A 23,253-nucleotide genomic window follows, 5' to 3' on the forward strand; every position below is an offset into this window, starting at 1 on the left:
TCTTGTCGGTTGTATACAATTGGTCATTATGTACTTCAAGTGCTTTGCTCTTATATACCAAATGTGTTCATTTGTATAACAATCCCTTACCAACTGTCATACATTTGTAAAACAATATTTTTAGTTCATTGTTATTTTTTACAATGGACTATTTTGCAATAAAACTCTCTATCTTAAAGTCTAGTATATTTCATTATACCTTTACAAGTTTGTCATCATTGAGATTAATAAGATGAACCAATCTTCTAGCATTTACAATTACTCTCGAGCCACAAGAGTAAATATCATCCTGATGAGGAAACTGCAACCAACAAGAGTAACTTGTTTATGGTAGTTTTTAGAATAATTTTTCTTATTATGTTCCAACCATATTAATCAAGAACTTACCGCAACTTGTCTATATTGTATTGTTGCAAGTAAGTCAGATTTAAGCACGGGAGGCCTTTTCTCTAACACGTCAATCAATATTTTGCAAACTTTATACCAAAAAGGCAATAAAATTTAGAGTTATTACAAAAGAAAGATCAAAATATTTAGATTACTTGCAACAAAAAGATCAAAATATCAAGGAGACCCTAGATTATATAACTTACAACTTGGCATTTCCATGGCTTCCTTTTATAGAATTGACGAGGAAACATTGCCTCTCCACACAGTCTATTCCAATTAGGCTCCAATGAGAACAAAAAACAAAAATATTTCAATAATCTAGCAAAACAAGATCTCATAAAAGCTTTAAAAAATATCAAATTACTTACTTTTCATTGTATGTAATTAGAAGAAGCTCCAAAGATTCAAAGTCAATTGAATTGAACCAATGGTCAAAAGCACTTGCATCAAGCTCACTCCTCATATAGTATGAGATGGATGGATCAAGAACCTCAATCTTTTGCACATCTTTTGTTGTATATCGAAGGGGAGCTCATGCATTACACACCTAGCAAAGGAATGGAGATAGTAAGCATCAACATGAAAGTCTATTGTTAGAAAAATATAGTGAGTTTAAACAAATTTTGGTAAACTATGCCTCATCCCAACAAGAAGAATTGAGTCATTTACTTCCCTCACTCTATTTTGGAGAATTTGAACACAATTAGAGTCCAAAAATATCATATCAGATCTCTTGTTAATATCAACAGGTAAAAAGCAAGAAACATTGAAGCCCTTAGGGTCAACCCTTTCAAGAAGGGGGTAGATAACTCCTCTTCAAAATATGGGAGTTTTTCTGCTTCCTTTTCTTCTTCCTTCTTTCTTTTAAACTCCCTCCATTTATCTCCCTACTCTACTGTGGCATTTTCCTCTTTCTCATGATATCTTGTGTCCTTTTCATGCGTGTAATATCTTCAACCTTCAGACCAGTATCATTTTTCTTCTTTCTATATGGAGATACATTTAAAATATTGAAAGCCTTAATATCAGAAAGAGGGACTGACTCAAGGACCTTTGAAAATCTATATCTCAATCTTTTGAGAATAATCATGTCTTTATCTATAAGTGTAAGCCTATGTGCATGAGCCAAATATATATAAGAATCTTGGAAAAACTCAATCAAAAAATCCTTTGTAGCCTCCTGAATACAGTTGAGACCTGTCTTAGTCCATCTAAAACTCTGTAGACTATGCTTGTCACACATTTCTCCAACAAGCCTTTGAAAAGACAGATTTGGAATTGCATTATTCAAAGCCTTCATTGCACTTCTAATCTCCTTAAGGCACCTCACATGCTGTGAGAACCTTCTTCTTGGCTTTGATTTCCTTGAAAGTTTGGAAGGCTTTGGAGGACTGATGTATCTTTGAAGTAAGACCTCTAGGATCAAATTTCTATTTCCTTGTAGTGGACTTGGTTCTAGCCATTTAGAACATAAAAAAAAACAAATAATACTAATAAATTAGGAAAGATATTTGAATCTCTCATATCAATATATCTACAATCACGAAGCAGCAGGCAAAGAGTAATCACAAAGTCTAAATACAATCTCAATAAAATGGTATGAAGACATATGAAACGCGAGTATGCCTTGAAGACAGAGGGAACTCAACATCATATCACGTTTCATACGGCATGAGGGGAACAATGTAGGCTCAAGTTGGATGAAACTTGATATGGCCTTACTCAGAAAAAAGAACATAACATCGTTTGCGTTTCATACGTCACATGACAAACATGGCAATCCTTGTCGTGTTCAACTAATCTATTCTATGAGGTATCTTCACCTTTAACCTTCTAGGAGAATCAACTCATCCTTTAGACTACTTTTGGGAAAAATTATTTACCCTAAACATCTTTATCCTTCTTGACTGGTAATTTTTTTAAATTTTGACTTTGTAGTGTATGTTTTTCCAATAGACATGCATTTGAAAGATTAAAAGAGATTCTTTCATTTCAACTTAGTTATTTACTTGAAGCTTGAAGTTTTATAATTTATGAAACTTAAAAGAGATTCAAAGTTCTATAACCTGCATCAAGTTAGACAAATGAAACACAAGTATGGCTTTAATGGACAAAAGAAACCTAGCACCCACGTTACGATAGAAACTTATAGGCCTTTGTCATATGAAACGCGAGGAGGCCTCATGTGGAAAAGAGAAACCTAGCACCCATTTCGTTTCATACGTTTGGCATTTTTGGGGATGATTTAGTAGGAGTGTTCAAGTGATTCAAAACTTACTCATATCTTAGAAAAGAACTTATAATATTCTTGAGTGTTGAGTGCATATGCTGTCGATGAAACCTTCTTTGGTACCCTTGCGTAGAAGAATAATTTTGTACTGTGATCAAATTAGCATTGTGTTAGTGTGATTGAGCATAGAGAGGGTTTTGTCTTTGAAAAAACTCTTGTGGTTCAAAAATCAGGTTTATGATGATGTTGGTTTACACGTGTGGCTATTGTAATGCGTAGTTAATTTCACATGTGCAAGTGAATATTATTTTGCCTAGAAAGTTGTGCCACGTGTCACTTACTTTTTTGGCATTATAGCCATTTTATAGCTTCAATTTTTAAGTTTTTTTCTTTTTCTTTTTCATTTTAAGCGCACATCCTCCGAATTAGTACAACGTACTTTTTGATCAAAAGTGCGGTGACTGTTGGCATATATATATGAACACTCAAGTTTGGATCTTGATTACTATTTCTTTCACGTATCTTGTCTTGTCTTCGATCAGCTTTTTATCTCGTAAGCATCACAAGACAAACCAAGCATATTCTTACAAGAGACCATTTATTCTCAAGAGCAAGGCGTGAAATATCAAGTATCACACTTTTCTTAATATTTTTCTTTGCAATCTTCAATTTTGAGGCATTGAAGATGGTAGTTGGTTTAAAAGGAGAAAGATACATCAAGGACTTAAAAATTATGTATTGGTTTTACTTTGTTTTTCTAACAATATTGGTTTGGTAAACATGTAAAACGATGGGGTTTTGATATTCTTGAGGCATTGTTTTGTTCAAAATTTTTAGAATGTATAAAATGCAAATTCGTCAAGTTTTTTTATAAGTTACGTGTGAAATGCGATTTTGTAAACTGTGAGGCGGTCTTAATCATTGTTTTCACATTTCATGAGTCGAAAGTATTAAATAAAGTTTGATCGATGAGACTTGAAATTGCATGCTTTCTCTGTTGCATAAAGTTTTAATTCATTTATTTCATCTTGGTCTGGTAAACATGTAAAACGATGGGGTTTTGATGTTCTTGAGGCACTATTTTGTTCAAATTTTTCAAATGTATAAAATTTAAATTCGTCAAGTTTTTTTTTATAAGTGACGTGTGAAATGTGATTTTGTGGATTGTGAGGCGGTCTGAATCATTGTTTTTGCATTTCATGAGTCAAAAATGTTAAACAAAGTTTGATTGATGAGACTTGGAATTGCATGCCTTCTCTGTTGCATAAAGTATTAATTCATTTCTTTCATCTTGTATTTCCTTAATTTTCTTAGCAATCTTTCTTCAGTCTACTGCATATGAGCAAATGTGTATTTGTATATTATGGCCCTTATTTTTATTTTTTGGATTTTCTTTTGTGAGTAATCAGGATGACCAAAATGAACTTTTCATTAGAGGGAATGGAGGATGAGGATCTTGAGGTCACTTGTGATGAAAAGTTGTTTGAGTTTCTTCATGCATCTAGAAATTCATGTAGATTTATTTACATCAAAGATACACTCAATGTTCCCTTTGATTTGCAAGAGCTTTTGAAGGAACTTGAAGATAAACTAAAGAATTTTAAGGTGTTTTATGATAGGCATGTGAAAAGCCTAGAGATTGAGGGATTTGTCCATTATAGCAATGTAATGGAAGCTTCTAATGTTGCTAGAACAACTTTGCAAACAAGGTTTAGCCTTATTGATGAATAATTCAAGAAGTGGAAAGCGGATTTCCCTTTTCATCAGAATCAGCAACAATGTCTTCTTGTATAAAAGTATGTTGGATTTCTTGTATATATTCAATATATGGATAATTTTTCTTCATATACAATACAAGAGAAGAAGATGGAGAATATTGCATTCAAAGACAAAGAAGTTGAAGAGACGGGTGAAATGTTTCAGGAGGATATTGAGAACCAGTTAGTGCAAGGATTTGATGTTGCTTTGTTTAAAAGTGAGAACATTACAAAATTGGAAGAAAATGAGATAGAGTTTATCAGTGCAGAGATTGAAACAGGTCCTCTTGAATGTGTCCCAACATTTCCCAGTTATCTCATCAACAAAAACAGATATGTATTGCTAAATGATATTCAACACCTTTTTAATCTTAGAGAAGAATGCTACTTGGCGATCCTTGCTGCATGGGGTCAAAATGATAAGAATTTTATAAGTTATGAAGAGGAATTGTTAGCAACTCTTGATGTTGAGGGAGATCATTTTCAAGTCAGTTCTATGGCATTGCATTCTTGTATTAATCCACTACAAGGATTTGAGCTAGTAGCGACGGCGGGTAGCAGCGTCACTATTTGCGTCGCTATTGGTGTCGCTATTTGCGTCGCTTAGCGACTCTCCACAGGGAGAAAAGAGGGCCGAAACCGAGTGCAGTTTCATTTTGCATTTGCACATTTTGTGTTTTGAGAGCGAGAGCGAGGAAGAGAGTGACCGTCGTGAGAGAAGGAGAGGAAGAAGACTTGCCGCCGCCGCTGCCGTTGTTCGCGAAAGAGAGGAGGAGCCTTCATCGCAAAGAGGAGCCACCCCACACTCGCCATTTCTCATCGGTGAGTCTCCCTCTCTCTTTCTTTTGCTTGTTTAAGGTTTAAATCACTTTCTCTTTTACTTGTTTAGGAGAGGAAATGAGAGAGAAAGAGAGGGAGAGGGAGAGGGAGAGAGGGAGAAAAAGAGAAAGAGAGGGAGAGGGAGAGGGAGGGAGAGTGCATTCTCTCTCTCCCTCTCCCTTTTTCTTGTTTAAGATTTAAATCACTTTCTTTTTTGCTTGTTTAGAAGAGGAAATGTGAGAGAAAGAGAGAAAGAGAGGGAGAGGGAGATAAAGAGAAAGAGAGGGAGAGGGAGAGGGAGGGGGAGGAAATGAGAGAGGGAGAGCGAGGGGAAAGAGAGTGCATTCTCTCTCTCCCTTTCCCTTTTGCTTGTTTAATGTTTAAATTACTTTATTTTTTGCTTGTTTAGGAGAGGAAATAAGAGAGAAAGAGAGAAAGAGAGGGAGAGGGAGAGAGAGGGAGAGAAAGAGAAAGAGAGGGAGAGGGAGAGGGAGAGGGAGGGGGAGGAAATGAGAGAGGGAGAGAAAGAGAAAGAGAAAGAGAGGGAGAGGGAGAGGGAGAGGGAGAGGGAGAGGGAGAGGGAGAGGGAGAGGGAGGGAGAGTGCATTCTCTCCCTCCCTCTCGCTTTTGCTTATTAAAGGTTTAAATCACTTTCTTTTTTGCTTGTTTAGGAGAGGAAATGAGAGAGGAGGAGAGAAAGAGAGGGAGAGGGAGAGGGAGAGAGAGGGAAAGAGAGAGAAAGAGAGGAAGAGGGAGAGGGAAAGGGAGAGGGAGGAAATGAGAGAGGGAGAGAGAGAAAGAGAGGGAGAGGGAGAGGGAGGGAGAGTGCATTCTCTCTCTCCCTCTCCCTTTTGCTTTTGGAGAGTGTTAAGATATATTGTGAGAGGGAGAGGAAATGTGAGAGAAAGAGAGGGAGAGGGAGGGAGAGGGTGAGAGAGGGAGAGAAAGAGAAAGATAACATATATTGGAACGGCAACATATCCATGATTATGGTAATTGTATCCACTTTTCTTTTTTTATGGGTACCATTATATTGACTCCTTAAGAGGGCTAAAAATTAGTCATACACTTTATAAAGTCTAATTAGGAGATTTAAGATGCACGATAATAGACTTGTCGATAATGGTATGCAATGTGCTTTGCCATGGGCCACGTACATTGGTGACTCTTTAAGATGGCTTAAAATTGGTCATGTCCTTCATAATGTCCAAGTAGGGGATCTAATTGTGATATGCATAATTCATTGTTTTTGTATTAACTTTATAGGCATAACAAATTAGAAATCATGCCAACTAGTCAATGGAAGGACTAAAAGAAAATGATACCCTAGCTAATGGTCATTACGGTACCTCATCAAAATGAACCCAAAAGTATTGTTATAGAAGAAGAATCCCTTAAATTGAGCATAGGATATTTTCTCTCAGGTCTTATGACTATGAGTAGAATTGATTGAAACAAATTTTATTACTATAGTTGATAAATTTCATAGATGGCATTAATTTTAATACGCGATCCTAGGACAAAAAAATCACATTTCTAAGATGCTTTTTGTTGAGACTGATTTATTATTAGACTAAGAGATCCTCAATGATGCTCATAAATGGATTACTTATACTCAAAGCCCTCTAGTGCAGTTGTATAAGTAATCCTAGTAGAGCCCCTCTAAGATACTCAAAGTACAAAACCTAGAGACCGTAGCTAGGTATGTAAGGTATAATGGTTGTACAAGAACATACCTCAATAATTGACTTATCACCATTAAATCCCAAAGAAGAATCATGTTCCATCCCCTTCAACTCTATATTCACCTCGTGAAGAACTTCATTAATCATAGCATCCTTGTCACCAATCTTTTTGTTGCAATGATGAAGTAACATATTCATCACTTTTCCTTTTAGCATCTAAGCCATTATCCAATCTTTTAGTCAAGTCCAAACATTTAGTCTTCAACTCATGAACATTATGAACCAATGCTTTTTTTTTTACAATAACGAATAATTATCTACCGGGACAAACAAATCCTTGAGCATGGTATAGGGCCGAGATATAACATCAATAAATCTCTCAACTACTATGTACAATGCAAGAGTTTATGGTCAACTTGCAACTTGACATACATCTCCATAAAGCTATCCATTTGAGCCTCGTTTATTGTAATGTAGATAAGATGGAAAACGAAGGTCTTATTGTTCAAGATCGCGAGGCGTATCTTAATCAACGTGTCCCATGTCCTTGCTCTCAATGCAAGTTGGCAATTAGACGAAAACTCCGATTGTCTATAGAGCACGTACGACGATTTGGCGAGTTTCAATCTGAGATCATTGATTAGGCGATTGCGGATTTCCAACAAACGGTAATTTGAAGTTAATATTAATCATGCATTGTACTCGCAAGCTAATTGAAAACCATACACAATAAGATTGGGTCTTGTTGGAAAATTTTCTATCCAGGGGGGTGATGTCTCGTCCCAAGGGGGAGTGCACCCTTTGCGGCCAATTAGAAGAGTTCGTGGATGTGCGATGGATGGATTGCAGGAGCCAATCCACCACTCGCAAGGCTAATCTATACCGCCAATGCTAGAGGAGACACACAATCTTCCCGACCTACCTACAATCTTGGAGGTTGAGATGGAGGCAATGATCGATGCATTGATTCCCATGGATGTCAAGACATCTGATCTGCTTAGAGAGGAAGCATCCATAACATTATATGATGGGTGTCGAGTATCTCGGTTGAAGACATTGCTTGCACTCTTAAGTGTGCAAGCAAAATACTGGTGGAGCGATACGAGTGTGACCGAGTTATTCAGGTACCTTGCACATAGGCTTCATTGTTTTTTTTTTTGACACTATTATTACAAACATTTGTGCTTTTTCAAGGTGTTTTATGATTTTTTTCAGGTTATTGAAATATCATATATTACCACCCGCAAATACCATGCCTGAGTCTCGTGATGATGCACGACATGTTTTACGGAAGCTTGGCATGGACTACAATAACATCCATGTATGTATCAACGATTGCATACTGTTTCGAGATGAATACGAGACTATGGAGACATGTCCAAAGTGTGGTGCTCATAGGTATCGACAGGACTTGCAAGGGCAAACCATCTCTCAAAAAGTTCTCAGACACTTTTTGCTCATCCCCCGCATAAACCACATGTTTCGCACATCCGGCATGGCAAGCTTGATAATGTGGCATGTGCAGAATAGGTCCACGGATGGAGTTTAACGAATATCAGCGGATTCGTGCGCATGGAGCCACATTGACTCTACCTTCCCAGGCTTTGCGTGAGAGCCAAGGAATCTTTGGCTCGGTCTCACAATGGATGGTGTGAACCCATTCGGTCTGCGCTCAACTTCTTATAGTGTGTGGCCTATAGTGCTTGTCAACTACAACATCCCTCCATGGATTTCTACGAAGAAAGGACATCTAATCCTTAGCTTGCTCATCCCAAGCCGCTACAAAGTAAAAAATATGGACGTGTATCTTCGTCCATTAGTCGATGAGCTTAAGATTTTGTGGGAGGAGGGGGTCACTGTGCAAGATATGAGCAGGCGCGATGGTTAGCGGTTAGCCAACATTCGAGCCATTCTCATGTGGACGATGCATGACTTTCCGGGATTGGGAGAGTGCTCAGGTGAGCAGACCTCCGTTCTCGCTGGTAATATCTATATTTTATCTCATTCAATCAAGTATTCACTAGGTCATGGCTCGCCTTACAGGTTTGGTTACCTCAGGTTATCATGCATGTCCATTGTGTGGGCCACAGTTAGACTCCCGAAGGTCACGAACCATGAAGAAGATGGTATATCAAGGACACGCCACTTTCTTGCCGAAGGATCATGAACTTAGGGAAGGTTTCCTTGGACAACCTCCAACACGTATGAATGCCGCAAGATGGTACGAGCTGAAAATGGTAAACCCGGAATCACATCCAAATGGAATGCGACAGTTCTCAGTTTTCTATGAGTTGCTATATTGGACCCACTTACAGGTCAACCACTTGTTGGATCCCATGCATATTTTCAAGAATGTGGGCAGCTTACTATGGGACCACATCATAGGAAAGAGAGACACTATAGGGGCACGAATGGATTTGAAGGAGGTAGGTAAGATGGAGGCGCTTTGGCCGCAGTCGAGTGCTGATGGTGGAGTGTAGCTTCCTTATGCTCCTTGGGTTTTGTCCACTAAAGAAGAGCGCATTGTGAAGCAAGTAACCAAGTCTATCCGCACTCCGACGGGTATGATACGTTCTCTCAGGTTTGCATTTTCTAAAGATGACCAGGGCTAAAATCCCACGATTGGCATAAGATATGTTAGCGTGGGCATTTTGCAATTTGAAAAGTGGCCATTATTCATAATGCTTTCTTATTTGTGGCAGTTTGTCCTACCAATTGCGATCGCAGGATGTCTTACTCCAGAAATTCACGGGGCCATTTACAAGTTGTCGACTTTGGTGCAATGGATCTCAAAGAAAGAGATTAAGACGTCCTCTATTGAATCCGTGAGGCGGGGAGTAGTGGAGACGGTTTGTCTCTTTGAGAAATACTTGCCTACTAGCATGCTCACGATATAAGTCCACCTTCTTGTGCATCTTGTGGATGAAATGGAGATTGTTGGACCTGTCCATACGCGCTGGATGTTATTCTTGGAGTGCTTCATGAAAACCCTAAAAGGCTTTGTGTGACAACGAGCTCGGCCAGAAGGTAGCATGGCCGAAGGTTGGTTGGTGTCAAAGGCGTTAGTGCATATCTCACAATGGCTACCAACGGTGGAACCACACAATGAAATGCTATGGACGCTGAAGGACGATGATAGACTGACTAGAGATGTGGTGGCTGGAAATGGGGTAGAAAAAAGAATGGATGCCTCAATGGAAGAGAAGGTGAATCTCTTTTTTATGTTGCACCATGTCTCCATGGAGATGTGGCTCGCCAAGTACCAGATTGCAAGGCAAGATCGAGAGGAAGCACAAGCTAAATTCCAATGTAGTACGCGTCATCGACCGATTCGATATCCCAAAGGCATGGAGGAGATACCATGGTTTATGTCAACATGATGGTTGCATGGAGCCTTGACCGCCGCAACATCCAGCGAAGGGACAGAGGTCTCAATGGAGGAGTGGGAATTCTCAAGGGGATGTAGTCCAAAGGTGATAAGGGGTTTAGAATATGTCGTATCTAAATTTTATATGCGACATCTAATTTGAGTGTTTCAATGTACAGTACAAAATGTATAGTGCAACGTGGTCGCGCAGACGGCATTTTCGCGTGGAGCGTATTGACAAAATGCGCTCCACAATGGACTGTGGTGTCATGGCAAGGTTCGAGCAAGAGAGCCGGCGACGAGCAATGGATCTGAACACGGTTGTGGATGAGATGGAGTATTTTGGGAACTTGCAAAGTATTATTACGATGGATTACCGTAGCTTCTCCATGATACTATTCGATGTGCAGTGGTTCAAAGTGGTACTTGGAGGAGCTAGAGTAACAGTTCGACAAGGTCCATCTGGATTTCTCGAAATAGATTCCGAAAAAAAATAGATGGATTTGCACGACACCTTTGTGTTGCCGGCCCATTGTGAACAGGTGCATATTTGCTTGCTAATTGTAATACGACATGGTTTATATCACAATGGTTTGAACTCGCTTTGTACGTGTTTGTGAACAGGTAATCTTCTATCCAAACCCTCGACAACCTCGATGGTGGTATGTTTTACCTTCAACTCCTCGAAGTGCAAGAGTATATGATCAAAGCGATGTTCCGAGCATAAATGAAGATAACATGCAAATAGAGGGGTCGATATTACAAGGGGTGGAGGCTGCCGCAAGCTTGGAGCCCGCATCGGCTAACAATGATGGAAATACAAGAGTCCAAGAATTTTTTGAGAGCGAGGCAGACTCATTTTTTTGTTGTGACATGCCTATCGACCTTCCAGTGTATTCGGAGTTGTGTCAAGAGATTAACATGGGACCATAGGATACTTCATTCTTGGAGCATCCACTTACTCAATTCATTGTTTAGATCTCTTATAAAGGTACATAAGATATGCATTTTAAGAGGGATTTTTTAAAAATGATTTATATTACTATGCTTTGTATAATTTAAATTGATTATTCTAACACCATTTTTTATCTGTGCAGGTGACATTTTTAGGATGAGTCGAGGGATGAGCGATGAGGAGTTACAGGACATCTTTGCACGCATGTCTCCAGACCAACTCGCGAGATTCAGAGAGATGGCAGACCAGGAGCTGTCTCATTCTTCGTCAGGGCGCTCTGCTAGATCTGCTTCAGTGCGATCAGATACTTCAGCTTCGAGCAGACAATCTCGATCCTCACGACTTGGGCCAGAGGGAGGGACTGCATCGGGATTAGGGAGATGCTGCTGTGGAGACACGAATGTGGTGTCTCCGTCTTGTCATTCAGCTGGAGCTACGTCACCTCCAGGATTTGTCACACTTGTGGGGATGTCTACTCCAGTTACTCCGGCTTTTGCGCAGCCGTCAGCAGGTGGCACCCCTTTGGGTGCCACTCCGAGAGAGGTTACCCCCGTCGGTACACCGGATGTAGAGGGGTCTCCTGGATATGCCCAAGAGCGTGGGTGGAGATGGGAGAGGACCCATCTTAGGCAGACTCCTAGGGGTTGTGGATATTTGGTTGATAGTAGGTCAGGAGCCATCATCATAAATGATGAGGGGAGGAGGGTGATGGCTCGCATGAGAGAGTTGTGCCAACAAGTTTTTTGGCACAACGTCCTGGATCATTGGAAGAACATACCGGAGGGGAGCAAGAACTACATAGTAGCATCCTTTCACGAGGAGTTTCCGGTGCTAGCCATAGTAGATAGATTCTCTACGGGCTGGATGATGGATTGCATGCATGCATACATGTCACATAGACGATCCGACGCACACAAGGCAATCAAGAGTGGGGTTGCAAAGCCCGAGTGGTTAGATGCAGACGACTGGCACCGACTCAGGGAGGGGCTATAGATTTGCTAGGACGTTGGAGTCAGCAGCGCGAGGCGGCAAGGGCACGACTCAGGCTGGAGTGGTCCATCATCTTGGGAGTGGCGGCCACAAGACATATTTGGAGGACTTTGTAAGTTTCCATTTTGTTTTGCTTGTTTGTTTTTTTGAAATATTCATTGTACCGACAATCATGTTTCTAATAGTTAGCATTTTGTTTTCTTTGCAGCAACTCCATTACAAATCGCAATCCGCAAGGCCTTGAGACTCGATAGGCAGAGAGGCACGGTCTCAATGCATTGATCGACCGATTGTATAGACGCAGCAACCCTATAAGCCACTCATCTTTCTTGTCTGTAGTTACCATGAGATATTTGAATGCATTATTGTATGGTGGATTTTGCAGAATTTGTTTGATGCTTCTTTGTGGCGGGACGAGGATTTCTAGCTCGCCCTTGGATCCTTGGAGCTGACACACCTTTATTTTTTAGTCGCCTGATCTATGTAGACATTTTCTATGTATTAGTGATATCCTGTCATAATTGTACCAATCACTTTTTATGTGATCATGTATTTATTTCATGTATCAGTTTTATGATTTCAGTATACATTCTTTTTGTTTGCAAGTGCTTTGTATACAGTAGTGCAGAAACTATTTTGTATGGCTCTCATACAGCACACAATGCTATATGTGGCAAGGCAGCTTGCTGCCCTGCCACAATTTTTTTTTTCTTGTTACCATCGCTATTTGCGTCACAAATTTACTGCTCGCTTCGCTATTGGTGTCGCTATGTGCATCGCAAATTTACTGGTTGCATTGCTATTGGCGTCGCTATATGAGTCGCTATTTGCATCGCAAATGAGACGCATATAGCGACGCCAATAGCGACGTTTCTATGGCATCGTTAATAACGACACTTTTTGTAACGACGGGGGCAAATTTTGTTGTTTGTATTTTCGTCGCTTTAAACATCGGTATAAGGTCTAAATCTTGTAGTGATCATAATCGTGGAATATGAAAAGGGGGGGATATCTTCAGAGGAAGAGTACTTACAAATTCAATAGAGACTTGGTATTGATAACATGGGGTATAAAGAGAAACTGAAGTCTCCATTAGAGGAGAAACCTAAAAGTTCAATAAATCTATATGACGATAGTCTTGTTGAAGAATATGAAGACGCTAAGGTATGAAAGATAATTCTAAGATATCCATTGTGATTTATATTAGAGTATGTTATGAATTATACACAAATATTTTTGGATATTCATATACTAACATCTTATACTATTGTGATTTATTGTGCAGATAGAAATTGAATATGAAGACAACTTTCTTGGAAGAGCCAAGGGCTCAAGACCATTGAAGCTTGGAAAAAGTCAAGGCCTTGGTTATTATATTGGAAGCTTAAATAATCAAACAGTTGCAATTTATCATAGCAGGTTATCAAGCTCTCCAAGCTTACCAATAATGGATTTGAAAGCTATCTCCAAGATGATTGGATCCCAAGCTTTCAATAGAGGTTCAAACAAGTTAATTTTGGTAGAGAAGGAATAAGCTTTCAATAGAGGTTCAAACAAGTTAATTTTGGTGGAGAAGGAAGAAGCTTTCAATAGAGGTTCAAACAAGTTAATTTTGGTATAAGCTGTAAGAGTTTTTGGCTTCATGCTTGGATATAGTGGATCTAGGTCACGATACTTTGGAGTTCTTGCCTCTTATTTGCTCTCCCATGTAGGAGATGCCAAGAGTTTGAAGCTCCTTCCAGGCCAAAGAAAACAAGAGTTTATGAAATGTAGACGTCTCATTGAGTGGAATGAAACAAAAGATTCCCTTAGAGGACCCAATGAATTCCTTGAAACTAAAGACTCTTCTACAAGAGAGTTAGACTAAAAGATGTTAAGGGTTTCTTGAAACCCATCTTTTTCCATCTCTTTGTCTAGTTTGTAACCATTCAGGGTATCTTTGTTTTGCACAAGAGTTTAAATATATCTCTTTTCTTCTTTGGGTAATAATGGATATAGTACTTGCCAAAAATGATGTATTACAAGATGCGATTGTGTCTTTGAGCTTGAATTTGTGCCAAATTTGTCTGTAGAACCATTGAAAGACCTCTAATAAACTATTTTCTTTGTATCTTCCATCTCCATGTCTTATGTGTCTAAAGTATTTTGTTCTTTCTTGATAATGTGATTTTTCCATACCTTGGGTTGACCAAATAGATAGAGATCCATATTTCTTGATAAAATATGGAGCATGGTTGTATAAAATATGCTACATAGTTAACAAATAAATAATTTTAATTATAAAACCCTATATGAGCCAGAAAATAAAGAGACATACATATGCCAACTTCTTACCATATAATGAGTGAAGCGTTGATTATCCCAAGCTTTTGTCATTGCCTTTTTAAAAAGGTTCGATTGGTTTTTGAAGTATTTGAGATCATCATCATTCCACTCTATTTTATCACAATAAAAGAATACTTTGTCTAGTATTTCCCAAACATTGGCTTTTCTATTGCGAGCTTGTCCATTATCACCATGATCCTTAACTGCATTTTGTAGGCACTTCCATCAATTGTATCTAATAGTTGAGCCACTATTCCTAGAGTTTATCTTACCAAGTCTCCCATGAAAGTCTAGGAACCTTCTAGCCTTCACTCCACCAATAGATGGCTATTTGGGGACAGAATTTCCATCCATAGACTTTTGAAGATTTGGTTCAATAACAACATTACCACCATGCAAACAAATTGCAAATAAGACTTTTTCCATCTTTGTTATAGCATCTATTCTAGCTGATAATGGCTTCAATTTCCATGCAAATCCTATATAAAGATGAACAATCTTTTCAATTATCCTACAAAGCATATGAAGTGTACATATATGGGCATTCACTAAAGGAATATCTAGGACTGGCTTAAACTTATCCTTGTTGTTCCTAGAGGGAGCTCTATTCCAATTGCTTGAGTTCAACTCTCTGGCTGGGGACATGCAATATAGGCAAGGAGATCTAGAGTTAGCTCACTTTGATACATTGTACATATATTTAAGTGTCTTTAAGTCACCAGCTATGTGCCACTCAATCTTATAGTTCCCAAATTCTTCAACAAATAGCTCTTCTCTTTCTTTTTGTCTCTTAATAACATTAGATATTTGTGTTTGATGAAAAACCCAATACAATATATCAAAATCCTCTCTATCTACTTTGAATGCTCCTAGCCACCAGATGTTATGTTCTGATTGAGCACTGAATGACACTAAGTGATTGTAATGATCTGATGAAAGTGCTCTATTCATCAAGATAATAGAGACCCTCTCTAGTTTTGTACATTTTAGAATCTCACTTTCATCAAGTTTAACTACAAATCTAGCCACTCCTTGTGCCTCTTCTAGTGACAAGTCATAGAATCTAATCATTAAACATTGTAGGGTGGGAAAGTCAAGGAAAATATTGTCAAATTCATTGAATAAAACTTCCTTTTTCTTGCCCTTGAAGCTAGCCTTGATATGGAAAGGTTAACCCAGAATCTCCATTACCTTGTTATTCACTCTTTGGCTAATAGTTCTAATCAGAGATGGACTTGGAAGTATGCAATTACATACTTGTCCTTGCTTCATATTTGACTGTAAAAGCTAGAAAAGTTGTATATAAGCATCTCAACTGATACCAGTATTATCTAGTGTCTTCTACACTAACTCAGTATCCAAAGAGAGATCCTTTCTAAATGACTCCAAGCATTGTTTCTTTGCCTTTTTAAATTTTTTCTTCTCCAAAAAATCATTTGAAACTACTGAAGGAAGAATATGATAATAAAGCTGAGATGTTCAAGGCTTGAACAATATCTTTTTTATATGGATTTTTGAAATATCTTTGAGATGTAGCTTGAGCATGTGCTCAAGCTTGTATCAACCCTTTCTTACTAGGGGAGGAGTCTCACAAGATAGGTTGTTGTCTCCTTTCCACTCCTATCCCCTTTTAGATGTATTCAAGGCGAGAGCTTGTGCATATGATCTAGTCTATAATGATCTTCTTTGTTTGCCATGACTATGAAGTGTCTTTGAGATAGAGGGGAGGGAAACTAAGCATTTTGATATGACACTTTGATATGTCTTTGGGTTGTAGCTTGTGCATCTTCTTAATCTTGTAAAAACCCTCTCCTTAGGGGGGAGGAGCCTCTTAAGAGTGTTTACCCTCTCCCTTGGAGGGCATGGAAAAAGATTCTCCTCTCATTGAGATGACTATTAGACAATGCGCCTCAATCTTGTATCCAAACCCTATCTATATGATATGAAATTTTTATATGCCTCTGGAAAAGAGCTTAATAATATGCTCAAGCTTGTATCAACCCTATATGTAAGGGGCAGGGCTTGTATCTGTTGACTGTAGTATTCTAGTTTCTCCTCTCTCATTAAGATGTCTTTTGTATACAAATTTCTCTCATGGGGGGAGGAGGTTCTCAAGAGTGTTTACCTTGTTAGAGGCAGATGGAAAATAATATTACCAAACTCCTCCTTGGCAAAGAGGGTTGACAAAAGCTTGAGCATATGCTCAATATTTGTCCTAAAGAGACCTCCAATTCACATAAAACAGACCCCAAACTCCCATTATCTCACCAAACTACCATCCCTTGTGTGCTACAGACACCTTAAAGTCATATTACACAAAGAAGATTTACATCATATAACTTCCCTTTTTATCTTTTAAATTATTACTATTCCACTTGTTGTCTAACTGCAAAATTTCCTGCATGGATTGGACTTCAATATCCAAGTGCAGCTAAGCAGTGTCCCTCTAGCACATATAGATACTACTATAATCCAAGCAAGGGAACTAGAGTCCCACTTACAAGCGGCCTACGCATCGATCCAAAGAACATATTGACAACACTCTGTTTTCAGTCTTATTTTCTGCATGTATAGTTGGTGAAATTTCAGCCATAGTGTCAGTAATATTCAGCCCATAAAAGATGCTTGAAACGCCATCATTTTCAGCTAACAACCCCAATGCTCTCAGTTTCTTAATAGCCTGTCTCATAGATATGTGTTCAAACCTACACATAGCTTCCATAGGCTTAAACCAACATGAATTGTTTGCTGAAACTGAGAATTACCAATAGTAAATACATGCTTCATTTCATCAAGAGGCGAGTACACCCTCAAAAGGAGACTCTTGAAGCGTATCACGATTTCTAGGATGATTAACACAAATAGTAAGAAATTGGACTTCTTTTCTCCCATCCTTGCTTCTGACTCTTGCATAAGTAGAACCATCATCAAGCACCTTTGTTTCCATACACACACCTGTAATATAGGGCTGTCCCAAAATCACTATATATGAGGAATTATCTTGCACCAAAAAGTGTTGCTCTTCCTGTACATCACCAATCGTCACTTTTACATTAGGATATGCAGCATAGAGCTCCCTTGAAGAATTATTTGCAGCCCTCATACGCCAACCATGATCAGTGTCCACAGGCCATGCACCATTTTCATACAATCCCCACTCAATGACATTTATCTCAGACCCATGGTCAAGTAAAGCAACACAAGGAGTTTCACGTTCCCCTATTTTCACTACCATTTCAGTGGTAGCTCTAGCCCAATGATTTCTTGTGTAGTGACTTCGAGGAATAAATCCTATACTCTCTTCTCCATATTGTTGCATTTGCCTTACTCCACCATGCATATTGTTACAAGACATAACTTACTTCATGCTCATATTCATCCCGAATACCCAACAAACCAGTTTCCTCTTCAAATTGCAGCAATGCACTAGTGGTACCACCAAGAAAGTATCACTTCCTTTTAATTATGTCAATGATCTCATCATGAAATTCTCACTTGGCAATGCCAAGCACATCTCCCAAGGTAAATTCCACCCGATTGTTTAAGATCTGTTCTTCAAGAACCTTCTTAAGATCTGTGGCTGTCTCAATGTCAGATTGTAAGTTATATCCTAGCTGCTTGCCCTTCTTTTTGCCCTCTTGTTTGTTATCCTTTTTTTGCTCCTGACTGACCTCTTCCATAACATGCTGTGGAGGTGGCTGATTTGCAACTTTAGGCTAATCCACACTTCTTCTTGTCATTCTTTTAGATGTCTGTGCAATATCTTCATCTCTTTTTCGTTTTTCTTCCAGAAGTACATCTATGTTTTGTACCTTTTCTAAATATGCATACACTGAATATGCATATACCGGTGATTGCCACGAATGTCTTGCTCTGCATGAGACATTTCACTATCAGTGACCTTTCTCTTTTCAGTTGCATGTAAAGCATGTGTCCATATTTCAACCTTTGGACCAACCATCACTTGGCCATGCATTCTATCCAACTGTAAACCAAAAGTAGAAGTATGTACTTCCGCATAAGCATTTCGGATAGCCAAGTCTTCCAACAACTTCAGTATACCTCCCTTTCCAAAATTCAAAGCAAGAGGAAATCCCATTTCTTGTGCATCGATCTTGCCATATTTCCAAAAGATAAGCTATCATGCCAAGGCCTCCTGATAGGTAGCACAATCCTTTCTCTCGTGCTGCAAACTATCACACCACATACATCTTTTTCCAGGCTTAGGGGCTGCTGCCCGTTCCCTTTGCTCTTGTCCTTTTTCATCCAATTTTGCAACCTTCAATTGAAGATCTTGCATGCTTTTGACCAATTCATCTAAGACATCTTCCCTAATAGAGGGAACAATAGCAGGTACGACCATAGGGTTAGCCACAAAAGTAGGTGGCTTACTAGATACATCAACTGACTTGCCCGTAACAGTGGGCAAGCTAGAGACATGCAATCTTTCCCTTCTTCTATGCTTCTTCACAAGTGCAGTAACAACTTCCTTGACATTTCTCCACTCTATTTTCAAACCTGTCTCTATAGTCTGATCCTCCAACAAATCATCAAGCTTCTCTTGAAGCTCAGAATTAGCTATCTGTAGAAACAATTCAATTTTCTAACTTGCAAGAGCTTGCTGTTCTGCAAGATCCAACTGCTCAAATCGAATTTCAAATTCTCTTAAAAATTCTGTAGCCACAAGACCCTTATTGGGTTGTAAAACCCACTCTTGAAAAGTCTTGCACGTAATCAAACTGGTGTCCTCAATGTAAAATTCCTCCCTGAGTGTCTTCTTGAAGGCTACCTAGTCTGCATCCTGCAAGTATAATTTAGTAATCCATGCTTTCAGTTCATGAACAGTAACACGTACAAAATACCAGCTTCATGCAAATTGAGCCACTCCAAAGAATTCCATCTTCTGAGCATAGGTATGTACATATGCAGATACATTCCTACCATTGAATAACTTCACCTCATGCTCAACTGCTTGCAAAGCATTCATCACAACACTTTCTGTTTGAGCTGAAGCTTACATCACCTATTGTTGTTGTTGTTGTTCCTACATAAGCATATTCATATTTTGCATCAATTATTGCAAAACATCACTGGAGAATGTATTCAAAGATTCTCCCATCTTGTCTTTCCTTCTTTTGACGACCTTTTACGTCGAGCTCACCAATGTCGGAGGGGTTTTTGTGGAAAGGTCGAATCCACCGAGGATTAGAAGTAGAAGGAAGTAGAGATATGAGATGGAAGAGAAGATAGAGAATACCCAAGTGGTAAACACTACAAAAACAAATCACAATGAATTGAATCAATATGTATTGAAAGAACCTGGAATCTTTGCACTACTCAAAAGCAATCTCCAGGTATTAGATCTCTTGGAGCTTCTTTGTAGAACAAAACATGCATAAAAATTACAGCTCCTCTGCTGCTCGAGACCCAAATTTGATGGCTCTGTTGGCTCCGAAAGGGGGGCAAAACTTTCAGACACCTGCTCACGGATCTCCCAGATCACTCCTTCTTTCCCTTCAATATGCAGTTTTTAGCCTGTTTATAGTGATCGCGACGCGCGCGATTTCGTCAATCTTTCTTTTTTATGAAAAATCTCCTAACTGGCTAAAAAAGCAACTTGCTTTTTGCATGTCATCATAATCTAGAAGCTTTTCTAAAATTTTTGGATTTTTACAATAAATAATATCAAATATAGGCTAAAATTATCCAAAAATCTAGTATTTTTGGATAATCCATGCAACTCATACTAATACTAATGACTCATGACTCTCTTGATTAATAAGAATTCAAATGATGATGCATTCCATACTTTTTCACACGGTATCCTCATAACATCACGACACCGTCAACAGCCCAGCAAAGTGCCCTCCACAACGAAGTTATGACACTCTTCCAAAATGAAGGGAACCTCGTCAGGCATCACACATCGGCGATATATATCATCAACACCTTGTCGATATAATGTCCTTGTGATCAAGGAAAATTTCAATGCCTACTGTTTAATCTTCCTCTTCTCGGGTTTTGATAGAGTAGCTCCAGTCTCTCCTATAGAAAGATAGTGCATTATAGCAGCATACTAGGAGGAAATAGATGCCATATCAATCTTAAAAAATGTTTCCATGTCACTTCCTTCAGCCACGACCTCTTTTGGCTCTTCGAAATCCACAAGACACTCAACAATGCCCTGAAGCTTTGGCGGCTTGCTCTTAATCTCGTAATCAAACTCCTGCAAAGTGATTAACCACTTTGCTAAATGATCAGGTGGCTATAATTTATTCAACAACAATCGAAGCCCTTTTGCCTTCGTATTAAAAACCACCCTCTCATAAAGAATGTAGTGCCTGAACTTCTTGGTCGCAAATACCATCGCAAGGCACAACTTCTCCATAAAAGGTGTAGTTAATTTCTGATATGCCCAACTTTTGACTAGCAAAAGCTATCGGATAGTACCACTTTTCCTCCCAAATTTGGGCCAAACAACAGCTGATACTATACATAGTTGCTGCTAAAAATATATAGAATATTTCACCCCTTTTTGGTGCTTTTAAAACAGGTGTTTTGGCAAGCTCCTGCTTTACATCGACAAAAGATACTTTGCAAGCATCACTCCATGAAAACTGACAATTAAAGGACAATAGGTTTGTTAGTGAAAACATTCTTTTAGCCAAGGCATTGATAAACCTCCGATAATACCCTATCGATGACAAAAAGCTATGCACTTCCTTTGGAGTACGCGATGGACTCATGGCGACTATGACCTTGATTTTTTTCGGATCAGTCGCAATCCCTACGGAACTGACCACATGGCCTAACAAGAGGCCATAAGGGACTCCGAAGATGCACTTCCGTGGGTTGAGAGCTATGCACAATTGTCTGCAACGCTCAAAACACTTTCGTAAGATAATTAACTGTCTATCCCTTACGGTGGCTACCCCCACATCATCAATGAATACTTTCAATTCCTTGGGGGAAATGTCACCAAAGGTCTTGTCAGTTGTTCTCTACCATGAACCTGGTGCATTACATAACCCAAATTCCATCACATGGTACGCAAAGGTACCAAAGACAGTAATAAACATTGTTTTAAGCTTGTCTTGCTCTGCAATCACCATTTGGTTTTACCCTGCAAAGCAGTCCATAAACGAATAGATTTCCCTACCTACTAATTGATCCAAAATTTGGTCAATAAATGGCAACAGGTAGTAATCTTTAACAGTTTTCTTGTTCAACTCTCTAAAATATACGCAAAGCCGGATTTGATTATTATTATTCTTCTTGATCATAACTGGTGAGCACCATTCAGTATGTTGAACAGGGAAGATCAAACCTGCTTTTCGCAACTTTTGTAGTTTCTCGACTAACCTGTCCCTTAATTCAAAAGGCATACGCCTTACTTTCTAACGTATAGGGCGGGTACCTTCCTTTACAAGAATAGTATGCATAGCTAGATTGGGAGGAATACCCCTAAGTTCGTCAGAGCTCCAAGCAAAGATGTCGCGGAACTCCTAAATTAGGGACACGTAGTCCTCTCTCTCTTCCGAATTGAGCATAGAACCCAATTTGATTAGCCATGAATCATTAGGCAAACCAAGCTCAATAACATCCGCGTCTCTTATTCGATCATGCGGCTCTATCGGCTCATTCAAGGTTATTTGATAAATAACCTCTGTAGTGGACCCTTCCTTAGATCCATCACTTGATGACATCTCACTATTAGATGGATCATCTACTATTTCTAATTCAGTGGAGGATAAAGGAGCTCTCTTACTCTGAGGAGATTCAGGCTAAGTATCCACTATTACATGATGGGCACCTCAACCTAAAATCACTCAACCAGCAGGTATATCGACTTGACAGTCTGTTCGTAAAATCCAAGGCCTTCCTAGCAAAACTTGATAGCTAGGACATCTTGCAAACCTTATCACCCTAAAGTCTAGTTAGCATTCCACGCTTGCAACAATAACATGGAATTTAGTGATGCAACCTTCCAGTTGTCTTAGACTATAATCTGCCATCCTAAGAAGCGTGGAGCCGTCTTTTTGAATTTCGAGACCTAGCCACTCCATCAAGTCTGAACTTATGATATTGACGGAGGATCTAGTGTCCACGATAGCGTACTCCACTAATATTCCATCCACATATGTTGGAACCCTAGGGCAATGCTTTTCAGCATGATTGAACCAATCTTCTCCCACTCTAGCTATGCCCAAAGGTTCTACTATATACCTAGTACGTAGGATTTTCTTGAATTCCTTGCATACTCCTGGAGAAATTTTAATCAATTGTAGCAGATTCACATCTGGTTTGACTTTGCAAAGAGAACTTGCTAGGTCAAAGTCATGGTAGTTAGCCAAAGTTCTCTTCTCCCGCCAAACCATTTTGTCCTTTGGTTGTTGGACAGTTGGCTTTAATGGGCCTCTTTTTTTACTTTTGTCTTATTTCTTGACACCTCTCTATCCTTCTTGGGATCTACTTTACCGTCAATAGGCCTTAGAGGTCCACCTTCCATATCTGGATTCAGGACTCGCTTTTCCCTAGCCTCCTGCTTAGGGTTTCCCTTGACAGGTTTTACAATTCCTTTATCACCCTCTTTAATCATTTTCCCTCTTGTTTTGGCTCATAGATTAGAAGTTTCTGCATCATTGACATGTACAGCCTCAATAAGGCTGACTCCACTGCCATGAGGCAACTCCTCTACAATAGCCTTTCCTCGTTGCAGTATTTGTCTTGGTACC

This window comes from Lygodium microphyllum, chromosome 22 (genome assembly GCF_053477565.2).
Source record: "Lygodium microphyllum isolate KBCC chromosome 22, Lygodium_microphyllum_v1.1.10, whole genome shotgun sequence".
In the NCBI taxonomy this organism is placed as follows: Eukaryota; Viridiplantae; Streptophyta; class Polypodiopsida; order Schizaeales; family Lygodiaceae; genus Lygodium; species Lygodium microphyllum.